The sequence below is a fragment of the Cydia pomonella genome, chromosome 24 (assembly GCF_033807575.1).
Source record: "Cydia pomonella isolate Wapato2018A chromosome 24, ilCydPomo1, whole genome shotgun sequence".
In the NCBI taxonomy this organism is placed as follows: domain Eukaryota; kingdom Metazoa; phylum Arthropoda; class Insecta; order Lepidoptera; family Tortricidae; genus Cydia; species Cydia pomonella.
In genome coordinates this window covers 6,262,112-6,277,322 of record NC_084726.1, presented here as the reverse complement: position 1 = coordinate 6,277,322, position 15,211 = coordinate 6,262,112, and the positions used below count along the sequence as shown (strand labels likewise).

Genomic DNA, 15,211 nt, shown 5'->3' with positions numbered 1-15,211 from the left:
AAAAAAATAATGCAGTTTTGTTTTTTTCTTTTTTATAAAAGAATGTTTCCCCTTTAAAAAATGAGGTAACTTAAGGTTTTAAGGCACTTTCCCTCCAGGGCCCATTCATTGTTTTACAGTGTATACAGTGTAGTTGAATATGTTTTGTAATAATTAAAAAACTTAGGAATGGGATACGGTGTAAGTCTTGCGTAGAAAAAGTATATTTTGTAATGTTCAGATTCTGATTAAATATAGCAGTGTAAGTAATGGCTGTAACATAATAATATATCTTCTATTTAAAAGTTTTTTTTTTGTTTACAATAACAATATACATAATGGATACATACAGAGGATTACTACAACTAGCTTAAATCTAGACCCTTGAGGCATTGTACCAAGGATGCTGATATATCTTTGCAGAATATCATTCCGATCACCCTTATCATGATAAGACATGTATAAGATGTACTTCCAGACACTTCAGTATACTCCTGTACACTTGTTTACTTGTACACAAAACCCAAAATACCCACAAGCTCGGTCAAGAACAAAGATTCAAACGGACCACTTCTAAGGACACACTTGAAGGTTTTCTAAATATCCTGTTTGTATCTCTGTCGGTCACACGTGAAGCCGTATTAGAGAGAAAGGGTAAGAATCGACAAACATTTGAAGATTCGTGGGATGGAGTTTGCTTTGTAACTTGATATTCGTGAGCGGCAACGGGTGATATTAGGGACGGGAAAAGGTATCGATAACCGTTTTATTTTTTAGTAAACGTAATGTAAGTATATGGCAACTGTTTTGGGTTCGATGCCAATATACGAAAATAAACGGTGGTAGGTAGTTTTTTCGTAAATCGGCATCAAACTATTATTATTAGATTTTTACGAGATTCTCGTACAATTTTAAGACGATATCAGATTTAAAAAAACTAAAAGACTAGATTTATAAAAAAACCTTCGTCAAAGAGTTTTACGTCACTAACAAATCCCTTTTTACGTTACTTCTACATAAAACTTTAAACACCTATTTTATTTTATGTTCTCTTTAAACAAACGAAACGTGTAAAATCTAAAAGGCATTTAAGATTTACCAGGTGCTACGCCTGAAATTTATAATAAACTCTGAAACTTCAGTTACGGAAGTGCTTATTTATCGAATATCGATATCGATAAATCTCCATATCCCATCTCTAGCTGCCAAGCCCCGTCGATCCCGTTAATTCGATCCACTCTTTACGACATCTCAATTGACACAAACATGTACAACACTATTTGACATGTATATGTTTAACCACTCAGGGCCCAGGGGTCAATAAACGGTACTTTTTATACCAAATTTAGAGCTCTGGTAATTTTGGCGGCAGAAATGAGATCTTTTTTTGATGTTTATTACTTAGTAACGTGAGTATTTAAGTAATTTGGGATTGTTGATGAATTAGAAAGTTGATTTGGCCTTAAAGGTAAGAAAGAATTTGTAACTAAATATATTTTGCTTATATCAAAACCATCACCATCCAACCATCCAACCATCAAACCATCTAAGCTTGAAGTTCTTTGAGAAGATATTTAAACAATTTTTTTAAAACTAAGTACACAAATTATTTTATCACTTACTAATAAATCATTTTTTTATCAAAAAACATAAAATAGTATATAGGTATGAAATCCGTTCAAACGTATTTTATTTTATTTAAGCATTCACCTTTTTTTTTCTTAATTTTTGTTTTAGTGCTCGTCTCTCTCAGGATTTTTTTTGTTATACACACAAATAAATACCCTTACCAGGATTCGAACCTGCGACCATCCTGCTTTGTAGGCAACAATAGCAGCGGCAGTAATAGCTGCACTAGGCAAGTAAAATAATTACAAAAGTTGCACAAAAATTTAAAATAACGTTATTTTCCCACGCTCCGCGTCAAAAAACAAAGATTACGCATATCTTTATCATCACAAAAAACAACTGTGTACGTAGAACAGTCCTTACAATACCAACATAAACTTTCCATTCCTTCCACTTTAAACCCTATGTTTATTGTAAAAGAAGTGAATGTAGTAGCAATACAAAGCTTGTTAATCGAGATAAAAGCCGGATGGTAGTGTATACCAATAACAAACTTGCTTTGCATTTACATTGCTCTGAGGCAGAGTTGGGACTTTGAAAACCGTAAAATCCGGTAATATCGAACACACTGTTGACAGATAACTTGATCCTAAGAACAAACATATAACAACAACACAAACAAACACATAAGGTTAACAAAGACATTATAAGGTTGTTACGAACGGGTCTGAGGCGTTCTTGACGAACGAGTAAATATCAGCGCGGTTTACGTGGGCGATGACTCGCGAATGCGACGCGGCGGGGCGCGGCGCGGCGGCCCAACGGCATTCGGAGATCGCCCACGTAGGACACTTCCATAGGTATCAAAGTATTGAATTCACCAGCGAGTTATTCGCTCAGGTAAGACACTGCCTAAGGGTTTGCGGCGCTTGCAATGGAAACGTTAAGCCCGTGGTCGTCCGATACTAATATTTTGACAGAGAAGTATCAGTTCGGTTGGTAGGCATCTCTCTAGAATGGATAATAGGGTTGTCGCTTTCTTTGCCCAGAGGCTAATAGTCTGGCGGTGCAGAGAGGTAACGCCGCCAGCGTTCTTGAAAAAAAAAAATTTCAAAGCTCGTCAAATATTTTCAATGCAATAAAACATTGACATCAATTTTAAATCATTTGAAAATAAGGAAATCTCACGTTAGACCGACCCAGGGCCGGCCGTGGCCTCCGAAACTTCATTTTCTATAGAAAGCACCACGTGATCACCGATCACCCGTCATAGACAACGAAGTGTCGGGCGCCCCGGCCCGGGGTCAGGCCGGTCTAACGTGAGTCACCCTTTAGTCGTTGACTGACATTTTATTTGACTATACTGACGTACCTACGCCTACGCACATTATTGCCATACAGGGTGTTTATTTAGTCACTTGCAATAATTTACGCGGTGGATATAAAAGTCATTCTGAGCAACTTTTACTATAGGACCAACACCGAAATCGCGAGAAAAAAAAATCTCTTTCATGCATTTTTGCTGCCTGACCTTGACATTTTCTATGAGAAAGTAAATATTTTTTTCGCAATTTCGGGGTTGATCCCATAGTAAAAGTGACTCAATATGACCTATATATTCAGCCCGTAAATTATTGCAGTACCATGAGTCACTGACAATGTCAAAACTGACATATACGCTATCGAGAACGTAATTTACTTTCTATACATCTCTCTTGCACTTATATGCGAGTACGAGCGAGATGCATAGAAAGTAAGTTACGTTCTCGATAGCGTTTATGGCAGTGCGGAATTGGTGACTAAATAATCAGCCTGTATAAGCTTAAATAGCTTATACAGGGTGATTATTTAGTCATAATCTAAAACTCAATAGAATCTTGTTAGGCTTTACTTCAATTACGCCTATCAATGGGTATCAATTAAAATTAATCGGTAACATCGGGGTTGTAATCGGTCAATCATAGTCAATTACGTGAAATTAACAATTAATCGTCTCGAGGCTTAAAAGGGATTACATTTGTAATGATTACCCTAAACCGCTTATACGCAGGAGGTCAATAGATAGAGGTCAAGGCAAATTGAATTCATAAGAATCATGGACTCGGGGCGAAACGAACCCATTTCAACACGGCCCTTTGCACAGTAGGGATATAACAGTAGGGCAAGCGCGTACTGAACTAGTTTTTTACGATACAAGTGCGGAAAGTAGGAAATTCGCAACGAGTGGTGACAAATTTAAACTCGACCGAAGGGAGTCTTTTAAATTGACAAGATTTGTGAATTACACATTCGCACGTGTATTGTATAACATTTTACAGTATATATAGCCTTTTCATTTTTCTTCATATGCATGAAAAGTGCTTATTTCCGCACTTGTGCGGGAAAGTGGCATCATATGTGCTGTAAAGCTTTTCTTATTAATGATATTCATCCAACAGGCCATATAATTTATGTAACTATCAAGCAGGGTTGGCCGAAACGTTAATGCAATTAAAAATTATTGGCCATTAACCATTATAAATTGAACCGTAAACTGTAACCGTCCGTTGCGGTTACGGTTCAATTTATAATAATTAATTGCAATTAACGTTCGGCCAACACTGCTGTTAAGTTGCTACTGTTGCTAGTACCAACCAGTGTTGGAAAACTTGGCACTGTAAGTTCTAAGGAGTAGTGATTACTTTTTTGATAACGCCCTATTACATACCTAGACGTAGTTGTAGGTAATACCCGCATGCGCAACCCTAAGGCTTAGTTTCTAATACAGGACGCACCGATACATGTGGACCGTGTATCGGTTTACCTACGGCTACTGTGTCAACATGTACTGTGGCAAACTCGCAATTTGTGGCACATCAAAGGGCGGACAGTACAAGGGTTCGTATTAGCATTGCTAATATTGACTCAGGACGGGCTATTACGGGAACTTATATTGCTATACTTTAGTATTGAGTAGTAAATACATTCGAAACTATTGAATGTAGATTGAACTCGCAGATGAAAACAATGTATGGGTCCGATATTTTGAAAAATAAAATAAAAAACTAAATATGAACAGACAAAAAATCTATTGAATCATCGAACCTGAGGGTCCGACGTGTTGCCTCTCTGTCGCGCTAGTAAGTTAGTACGTAAGTCTGACAGGGAGGCAACACGTCGAACGTGGTTCGCGGCAGGCCCTCAGCTCACTAAATTCCACGAGAATCGGTAGGCAATTGCGAAGGCGAAGAGGAGAACATCCGGACATACGAAAGCTTTTAATCCCAAACTGAAACGGAGACCTTCGCTAACGCTCGGTCAATAATATCAGAAAAATGTGTGTACCGTTTTTATCAATTTGGTTACGGAATTCTAGAAGACTTAACGTGAGCTATTATAATTTATGATATAAAATGGTGTATGATGCAAAGAACTCATTAAGATAGTGATGAACGTACGAACTTACTTTGCTTTTAAAGTTCGCAAACGTAGGCCCTCAACACACCGAGCTTAAGCGTATCGTAAAAACGTGACGAGTACGAGACTCGTAGAGTTCTGAGCCCCTAGCGTAAATTTATTCTTTTTCGTAACGTGACGTACGCGTTTGCGTTAAGTCTCATTTTGTATGGGATTTAGAAACAGTGCGCCAAGCGGGACGTTTTGGAAACTCAAAATCCCATACAAAATGAGACTTAATGCAAACGCGTATGGCACTTTACGCCATCGAATAAATTTACACTAGAGGTACTGGGCACCAAGCGTCGCGTAAGCGTAATCGTGTTATAAATGAAATCTCATTAGTTGAAATAATGGCGTCGCTGGGCATCAGATGTCTTCGGGGGATGAATCGACTATCTTACTTTCTCGTCAGACTAAGATTCTTATTGTTTGATTATGTCAGAAGTTTTGTTTTTTACACCTGTCGTAATGATGACAGAAATCTCATACGCTACGCTTCTACGATGCTTCGTGTGCGGACTTGTTTGAAGTTGTTCGTGCTCGTAGTGCTCTCGATCTACGCGCGTCACGATACGCTTATGCGTCTCTTACGCGGATTTACTCGGCGCGACGTTGGTGACACATTGAAGCTTTGCTTTGCTGATGCTCATTTAACTTCACGCGTTTCACTGACGTCTACCGTCGCTGTCGTCAACGGAGGAAATTTTGTTTGAGGAAATGGCAGGTAGCGGCGATGACAAACGTAGATATGACTTGTCGGAGGTGGGCTACGAGCAATGGTACATTTCTATAGTAGACGAGAAACGAAGGGTTGCAGGCCAAGTAGATGTAGATGGCCGAGCGTAGCGAGGTCGGATAGGGATACGCGGACGACAACCCCGTTTCTCGCCGAGATTTGTATAGTACTATTCTCAAACTTGCAATGAAATAACAATACAAAAAAATAGGATGATGATGATGATTGTTTCATGTCCTAATGTGATAGGTTATTCAGTGCATCGGGTATTGAAGGAGAACAAAAATGTGTTTATTTTGGCGCAACGACGCACACCATTACGATTTTATTTCTTTGTTTTCTCTTTTTGTGTTATTTTATTATTACTTTTTAGTTACTGAAAGGGGGTCGAAAATTTGATTATTTTTTGCGCCAGACGCACGGTTTAGGAGATACAGCCCTATAAAGTTTTTTTTCGTTCCCCTTTAGAAAACCCTGAAATAATATTAATAAACACAAAAAAGAAAAAAAAACACACAAAAAAAGAAAAAATACGTTTAATGGCAGAATTTTGCTTCTAGGTTTTTTATTTGACGTTTAAAAACAAAAGAAGGGTGCCTTACAGGCCTAGGTGTGTAAGGCTGTATGAAATTCCTTTACATATCATCTTCACTCATCGCACCTGTTATGTAGTATTTCCGGACCTAATTTGAAGTAAGTCATATTAACATTTCATTACAAGTTTGAGAAAAATTTCAAACATGTCGGATCGCTAACGTCAGCTGTCGTCAGCAGAGAGCCCGGACTGTTGGGCCAACGTTTAAAATGTTGGCTTCATTTTTGTCTTCTTTCTTCCGGTTGGCCATCATGGCATTGAGGTCATGTTGGTTAATCTGCGGCTTTGTGGGTCCTAGGGGTCTGGTAGTGGCACGAGCTGGCGCGGTTGGGCTCGTGGCCGGCGGGCATCAGGGGGGCGGCGCCAACGAACTTTCTCGGCGGTTTTAAAGTACGCGTAAGTACGCAGCGGCTTACGTGAGCGAATAAATCGCGAATGCGATGCGGCGCGGCGCCCCAACAGCATTCGCGTTCACAACTAGATAGCCCACGTAGGGCACTTCCATAGGTATCAAAGGATTGAATTCATCCCGCGCCGCGCCGCGCTGATTCGCGTCCGCGAGTTATTCGCTCACGTAAGACGCTGCGTTAGGGTGACAAACGAGCGCAAAAGATCTTCGAGCCATAAGTTCGCGAACTTCTATCACCCACTTTTGAGCTGCTTCCTATATTTAGAGTTCCGTAGTCCACTAGGAACAGCGATTGATAATTCGTTCGCTGACTAGGAATAGTTAAATGAATACCTGCTAAAATTTCATGAGAAAGGTAGACCAAACGGATCTAAATCTAGGGCTTCTGAGGGATTTAACCTGAAAATTGCTATACTTAAGACGAAAGCTTTTCAACGCATTAAGCCCTTGAGGCTGAGGCTTTAACTTTCGTATTAGAGTTATTAATCCTAACTTGTAATCCTAAACAAGTATATATCTAATCTCTCATATATTTTTAAGAGCGTTTTCACACTGTCCAATCCGATATCAGATGTCGGATGTACATTGGAGAAACAGCTGCTAGAAAATGCCCTGTGACATCAAGTCTTTTTATTTAGCATTAACGCATTATTTTGAACATTAATCTATAATAATTTCATCATCATCATCATCATTATCATCATCTCAGCCGCAAGACGTCCACTGCTTGACAAAGGCCTCCCCCAAGGATTTCCACAACGAACGGTTATTGGCTGCCCTCAATCATTGGTTTCCCGCGATTTTAACCAGATCGTCGGTCCATCTAGTCTGAGGCCTTCCCACGCTGCGCTGCGTCTTCCACTTTTCGGAACCGTCGCGACCGGATGCATTCCTAACAATTTTAACATTAACATTGTAACAGTTTTGTACTTAACATAATTTATGTAACATAACAGTGTAATAAACATTCTGGCATATTTTCTGGACTTTTAACAACCACCGCAAGCTCGCATCCTCAACATATGGTTACAGTAGAATGACCGGAGGACGCAAATAATTTATTTCCATCAAATTATATTAACAAATCACTGAAATATCAAAATCTTAAATTTACTTAATCCAATTTTTGTGTAAGATATCCGCAACGCAGGCTTCGACATGTGGCCACAAAACAAAACAGCAACATGCTTCGTCCCAAACAAACCAATGATAATTCAAGGCATAAAAATATTAATAAGCACATTTTACTTTTTTCTTTGTCGTATCCGGCATCAGATATCGGGTCGGATAATGTGTAAATGCTCTAAGGCGCTTACCAATTTTCCCTTTTGGCTTTTAATGGAAGGCAAATCGTTACCTGATCCGTTGGGAGGTAAATTAGGAGGAATTTGATTTAGTTGGCAAGTTGATTATGGTAGCGAGTTTCGCAAAATTACGAGTTATAAAGTATGTTTTAAAGGGACAAGGGATGTTGTATGGTGAGTGTCGAATATATTTTATATTTGTTTGAAATATTTCGCGAAAACTTATTAAAATTGAATTGGAATTTTTCAGATTAATCCCTGCCGCTTCTTTTCGCCATGGCCCTACGCGACAACATTTCCTTCCTCACCACTTAAATGGTTGGCAGTCTTGAACTGTGCGTTTCTCCAGAAACTTCCTGCCTCGCACAGCTAAACTGTGGAATGAACTGTCATCCGCGGTATTTCCGGACCGATACGACCTACAAACTTTCAAGAAAAGAGCGTACTCCCATCTTAAATACCAGCAATGCACTTACAACCCCTCTGATGTTGCTGGTTGCCAGGAGAGTTCAGGAAAGGACGAGTCCCACACACCGTGCGTAAATGCATTCCCACTCCGTCAAAAAAAAGAAACGTCACTTATGACACTGATATAGCCGATCCATATTGTGTCTAGACCTATTATTGTCGTATCTTTTTTGTTTATTTTTTTATTATAGGACATTATTAAAATATTTAGGCCATGTGGTTGTGGTCGACCTCAGGGTCAACATGGACATCGAACGGGAGCGGAGGGCCTTATCGGTGCGTGCGAATATGATAGCTCGAAGGTTTGCGGGGTGCTCCAGGGGGGTACGGGTTACTCTTTTTAGAGCTTTCTGTACTTCCCTGTATACCTGCAACATTTGGGTTCAGTATTCGCAGCGGGCCTATGGGGCTCTCCGTGTCCAATATAATAACGCGTTCCGGGTGATTGTGGGGAGCCGCATCTCTGGTGCGCCGGGTGCGGGACAGTCCCAACATCATCTTAAGAATGATAGGGGATAAGCCTGATTGTCCGCTAATGCTACACTGTGCGGGACTACATTCCCCTATGGGCTCCATACAGTGGTAGCTGGTAGGTTAAGTATGTAGGTTTAGGTCCGAAACTGGTTTTTACTAACATAATGTATGTGTCACAGTTACATGAAATAAATGGTTTCAATTATTACGCAAATTGACTATGTCCCACAGTAAGCTCAATAAGGCTTGTGTAAATACTTAAATACATAGACAAGACCGTGACTCAGGAACATCCGTGTTCATCACGCAAATAAATGCCCTTACTAGGATTTGAACCCGGAACTATCGGCTTCATAAGCAAGTACTGGGTAGATATGGCGATAAGCAGGGTGAAGTACCCACCTTTTTGTCACATTCGCCTCTCTGCTCGCAATGATTAATGTTAATGTAATTTTAAAGTTTAAATGTTTTATGTAATTTTTAATATAGAGTGTAAGTTATTCTAGTTCTACTAACAAAAATATTGGATCACCTGGTCTGAATTAAACGCATATTATTTTATTTTTTACAGGCACGGTCACTACCTACTAGGCCAGACCGGTCGTCAAGTTGGAATCGAGCCGAGACAATGTAGATCGAGGCTATATCTACGCAGTTAAACTTCGTTGAACATTTCGATTCATTAGAAGCTTCCTCTCTAATAGGTAACATAATAACCCTCGTATCACATCGACCCAGTGGTTAACAAGGTAACCGCACGCCTTTGTACCTAGCTTATTACGCTCGGTTTAATTTAGGCCACCTGTTTCCAAATGAAGGTTTTTGTAAGTAATTCAGGGCAGGGATGATTTGATGTAGTCTGAGTAAGGTGCGGTCTGTCATGTGTTTAAATGTCGTTATCATGTCTATTTGTAATTAATTAAAGAACGGTGTGATAGACCGATGACATTTGGAGTAAGGATTTTAAAATGTAGGTGTATTTATACACTTGCAAAGTTTCAAGTCATTTTTTTTTGCGATAGTTTACTTACTCGTATTTAGTTACGAACAATTAAAGTTAATATAAGATCCGATTTTTATTGTTGTAGATTTTTTTTTTATCAAAATATTTTCAATAATGTTAAGATGCGTTTGTATGAAACGGCAATTTCGCGCGGGTCCTCCCCTGCCGTGTAAAGGGTGTATCCTTAAAATATTTAGAATTTACTAAAAATAGTAAGTAAAACCGGCTAATAATATATAAAAAGCCTACAGACCTAACTACGATTCTTACATGCATTATCTTGACAACAGGAAAACACCTTATTTCCCCGAAACTAACCCTACTTCAGTCTAAATAAACGTCAAGCCAATCCCAATTTATCTTCATACCGCTAACGCGACCTCGCGCTTTTGCATACAAATTTAGACCCCCGACTTCTATTGACGTCATACTGAATATAAAGTACAGATTATAACAGCGAATGCATTGCTGCAAAAACGCTTAAAGTTTTAGAAAGCTCGTACATCAAATTGCCACTATTTGGAGGCACACATTCAACCCTTTATAGGTGTGTAATCAGATATTGTGAGGCACCAATGACCATGTTATATATTGAAGAGGCAATGAGCTCAGCTAGGGTCACTAGTCACTATTGACTAGGCCAGGAAGCCGGTACTAGGCTAGGAGCCCGTTACTAAAGTAAAGACGTTAAGCATGAAGAATTTCGTTCTTTGACCAGCCTGTTTCTTTCTCAATCGCAAGTGCATAGGTCCATTATAAGCGTGAACATGAACATTATAGCTGATTGCTGTCCAGCGGGCTAAGCACGGTCGCATTTTTATCGTCTGTCACCATGCCTGTCACGTTCTAACAAGTATGTCAGTGCGAAAGTGAGGCATAGTTATAGGTGATAAAAATGCAACCGTGCTACTACCGCAGCTCGCAAAGTATCATTGACCGCCGGCATCATGAGCGGGACAGTAGTATAATTACGCGCGTGCGATCTGATATAGGAACAGGCGGGTAAGTAGGTACAAAATTCTTTGAGTTGTTTCTTTAGGCTAACGGCCGTTTTTTTTTAAAGTGGAAGATCTTTCTCCGTGGTACCTAGTAATGATACGGACGATAATAGATAGCCTATTTCCAAAGTAGGCGTGATGTTTTAGGCCTTGCCTGAAATAAAGATCCGCTGTCTGGTAAGAAAGTTTATTGAAGGTTAGAAGTTCTTTGAATTATTGGAAATAAACGAGGAAAATAACGTTTCTTTACAGGCTTGCGTACTCTTATAATGCTTATTTCTAGATAACACGAAGCGTATATTGTCAAATTTTGGTAACATATTTGAATACAGGTACGTGTTTCCTTAAAAGTATCTCACGAACACAAAAATATGATAATTTTACAAATGTATAATGACCTACTTTATGCACTAGAGCATCAAAACTAGCTTTAAGCCACGACTTAAATAGCAACTTTACAAGCAAACATAAATTATTCACTCATTAATTTGCCTTTGATTATTCATACCTAATAAAATATAGTTGGAGTATAGTAACTATGGATAATGATTTCATTGTTATTAAGTCAATATGATTAATTATTTATTATTCTTATTATATTTGGATTTGATTTGATTTTAATGTACTTACTAACCCCTAGCTATAACGATGGTACTAACAATGTTTTATGGAATTTTTATGATTCTGAAATAAAAATATTTTATTTTATTTTATTATTAAAATCGCCTTCCAAATTTAAAGGTTATTAAAGATGAAAAGTGATCAAACCTATATGAAAACCCGAAATTATAGAGCGAGAAAACTAACAATCTAAAAATATAGAAATCAATTAAAAGTTCTCTGTCTCGGGCTAGGCTTGAACTCACGACTCTATTCCACTTTCAATTTATTTCTAAGCTTAATGGAATCGTTTGCAGATGTTTCTGCTTAACACAAAATTAATTAAATTTAATCTAAAAACATACCAAATCTCGAAACAAAAGGTTGTTCAGCTACTCAAGCACCCATGTGTTTCAGATTTCGAATCACAAAACCATCCAATTTCAAGCAGACGTGATCTATGAAGTCTAGACAAGACTAGACTGCAGATAATTCGCTATATGGTTCTTTGTTTTAAGCAATTTCGTTTTAAAACAGCTAATTGTTGGAGTTTATTGTAGGAATCGTGATTTGTCTTGAGAAAGCTAATTTGTAGACATGAGTGTCAAGATAGGTATGGCATTTGTACCTTGATTTCTTGTATAATCTTACGATGGAGTAAAGTTTATTTACAACTTTCTTCTTCTATAGGTATATGTGTATTTCGGACCTTTGGAAGGCGTGCACGGAGCCGAAGCCAGCATATAGAGGCCCTTTTGACACTTTAATGAAATTTAAGGTGCACACCGAGCGGATGGTGCCTTTGCCCGTGTCATGAGACGCACGCAGAGGTAGTACTTGCCAAAGCGTAGGGACTATTTGAGAGTTGATGGCATCTAAAATGAACTGGGCTATTGGGTGAAAGCGATGGACTAAATATTGGGCTATGGGATAAAAAACCGGACGCCTGCCTAATAAAACGGTATCCAATTTTATTTCCGGCAGACGATGACTCGCTCCCACAAAAAGCGACACCTAGGATGGCTCAAGGGCAAAATTTTTATTTATTGAAGTATATTGAGTCTATTTCTAGTTAAAATTCGGTAACACCTATCCTAGCAACTGCGCCAGTTATTTTTTTTTCTAAAATATAATCATCAAGTCTTATGGCAAAAAATGAAATAATAACTAAAAAAAAATGTTTCAGACATATCGTTCACCGCCCGATTAGAGAAAAGTAAAATTACATAACATGTTTTAAAATAAAAGAACTTCTAATCGATAACAATTCACATACAATCATTTTATTTATTGAAAATATACATACTTGAGAATTAAAATTCATCGATCGTTACTACAAATTCCTCTGTTTGTTTGGCAAAAATTGAGAAAGTTCTTTTAACCTTTTTATAGGGCACCATTCTATAACATCATCCTTTTGCATTTTTTTCTTAGTGTAAGGCCTGAGTGGACGCTCGTTCGGCGGGGCGTGCAGCGTGGCGTCGGGCTCACAAGTGATGTGAGCAGCGTGCACTAAGGCCGCTCCTATACGTTTGCATTTGTTTCACTGCACGCCGTAGGCCGCGTCCGCTGCACGCCCAACGTGAGTATCCACTCAGGCCTTACACTGCGATGAGGCTTGAATCGTGTTCTTTTTTAAATCTTGACCGTTAAAGGGTTAAGGAAAATATTTCGCCATCCTTTGTTCAAGCAAAGGTTCATACAGGTGCCAGACCTTTGACAACGCAAAGGGACCAGAAAATGACGTCTCCTAACGTCACAAATTGATATTGACATCGGTATGACGCGGGTCGCGCTTTGATGTTATTGACGTTTGGTAATTATTCGTAAATTTCGTAATTAATGTGTTAACGCATTGTATTATTGCGTCATTTGGAAGATTGTTTGAAGTATGTGCCGATATTATTAAATTAGAAAGACAATGGTGTTTTGAAACTGAAATAGATGTTATGTATAATAGAAAAATTGACCAAGGTTAGAAAAATAATAAATAAAATATGTGAATAGATTGACACTGATCTAAACTTTAGGATTTTTACACATTATTAACTTATAGAAACGGGACGTAATCGCGTATTAAGTTTTAAATTTACCTCCGACGTTTCGAGGACGGCGTTGTCCCCGTAGTCTTGGAGAAAACTGGCTACAGTTGATCTAATAGCCACGCGAGTTTTTCGAAGTATAGAAAACATCCCTATAATGGAACAGGCACCAGTAATGGGATGGTGTAAACATATCCTATAAAATAACTATTTATCATCAGTTTTTAAACATTCAACATTTTACCATAAGCAAGAGCCATAGAGCTACTTAAGAGCCCGGTAACGATTTTAGAGCAAAAATTTTAAATTGATAGATTTAGTAGTTGGAATTATACACTTTTTGTTACGTAATATCTAAATAACAAGTATTGGTTTCTATTAGAACTTTTTTCATCTTGCCTTTTAATAATGAGGTCGCAAGCGTGCGTCCCCGGTAATAGGTGACGAGAAGGGATAGTTTTCAAAAATTCATCAAAAAATTATGGTAGTAAATTATACAAAATGATGTCTAGGAACAGTTTCAGCAAATGTTGTAGATTGTTTGAGTATCAAAATTACGTTGAAATTAAGTCAATTTTCAGAGAGATTGTCACTTGTTTTGAAGTAATTTCTGGAGAAAATTGATTTCTTCTAACTTTCATTTACACTACTTCAAATTTATAATAACAAAAATGTAGTTTATTAAAGTTGAAGTACAGGATATGTGTAATACAAAATTACCACTTTCAGGCAGTCCAAACTTTACGAAATTTAGAAATAAGATCGACAAAATCACTGCTTTACGCGCATTTACCTAAACGTCCATCAGAAAAAAAAAAACATTACTAATTAAGTGAGTCTGTTTACAAAAAAAAAGATTTATTATAATGAAAGATAACAAGACATGCTAATAGAAACCAGTACTTGTTATTTTTAATAGTTAACAAAAGGTGTACAATTTCATGCGCTAAATCTATCAATTTGACATTTTTGCGACTAAAATCGATAATAGCCTCTTAAGTTTGATGTGCCATTGGTTTTTCCTTGTATTAAAATTAATGGCGCCATACATTCTTATGACTGGAGCAAAAAAATAGTTTTAATTTGTTAATAATATAGAAACAAATTGCAGTAGCTTTCATTAAATACAATGAAATCATAAAGGACGAATAGGATATTCAACTTTTAACCCATAAAACGGTAGAAATTTTACAGGTGCCGAGAATATATCAAAATACTCCAAATTTTCTCTTAAATGTCCCATGATTGGTGCCGTTAATAGATATACCCGCACTTATTTTTGGTCTTATGCGATTAAATCCCGTTTCTATAAGTTAATATTGTGAATAGATTTGTTCCCAGTTGCAGGAGTATATGTAGTACGGTAGCAAAATGAAAATTAGATAAATAAAGCTGAATCTTGCACTTAAATTATTGTTACTAGCCTCGAATAAAAAAATGTTGTGGTGTGACTTAAAAGTGCTATAAAGAAAGAAGTAAAAGTGCTATAAGTGCGTCGGGTCAAAAGAGTTACTTGTGTGGTGTGTAAGGTTCATTTTTGATGACAGACATGCCAAACGTTTTAAAACATGAATATTTACATGAGTATCTACTTTA

The 15,211-nt window shown here is 37.8% G+C and overlaps 1 protein-coding gene across 1 annotated transcript in view; it reads right to left on the bottom strand.

Annotated features, from left to right (window-relative positions):
- The window catches only part of LOC133531114 (B-cell receptor CD22-like), a 620,993-nt gene that overhangs the window by 252,871 nt on the left and 352,911 nt on the right, over positions 1 to 15,211 (bottom strand). The gene's annotated exons all lie outside the window — the stretch shown is intronic.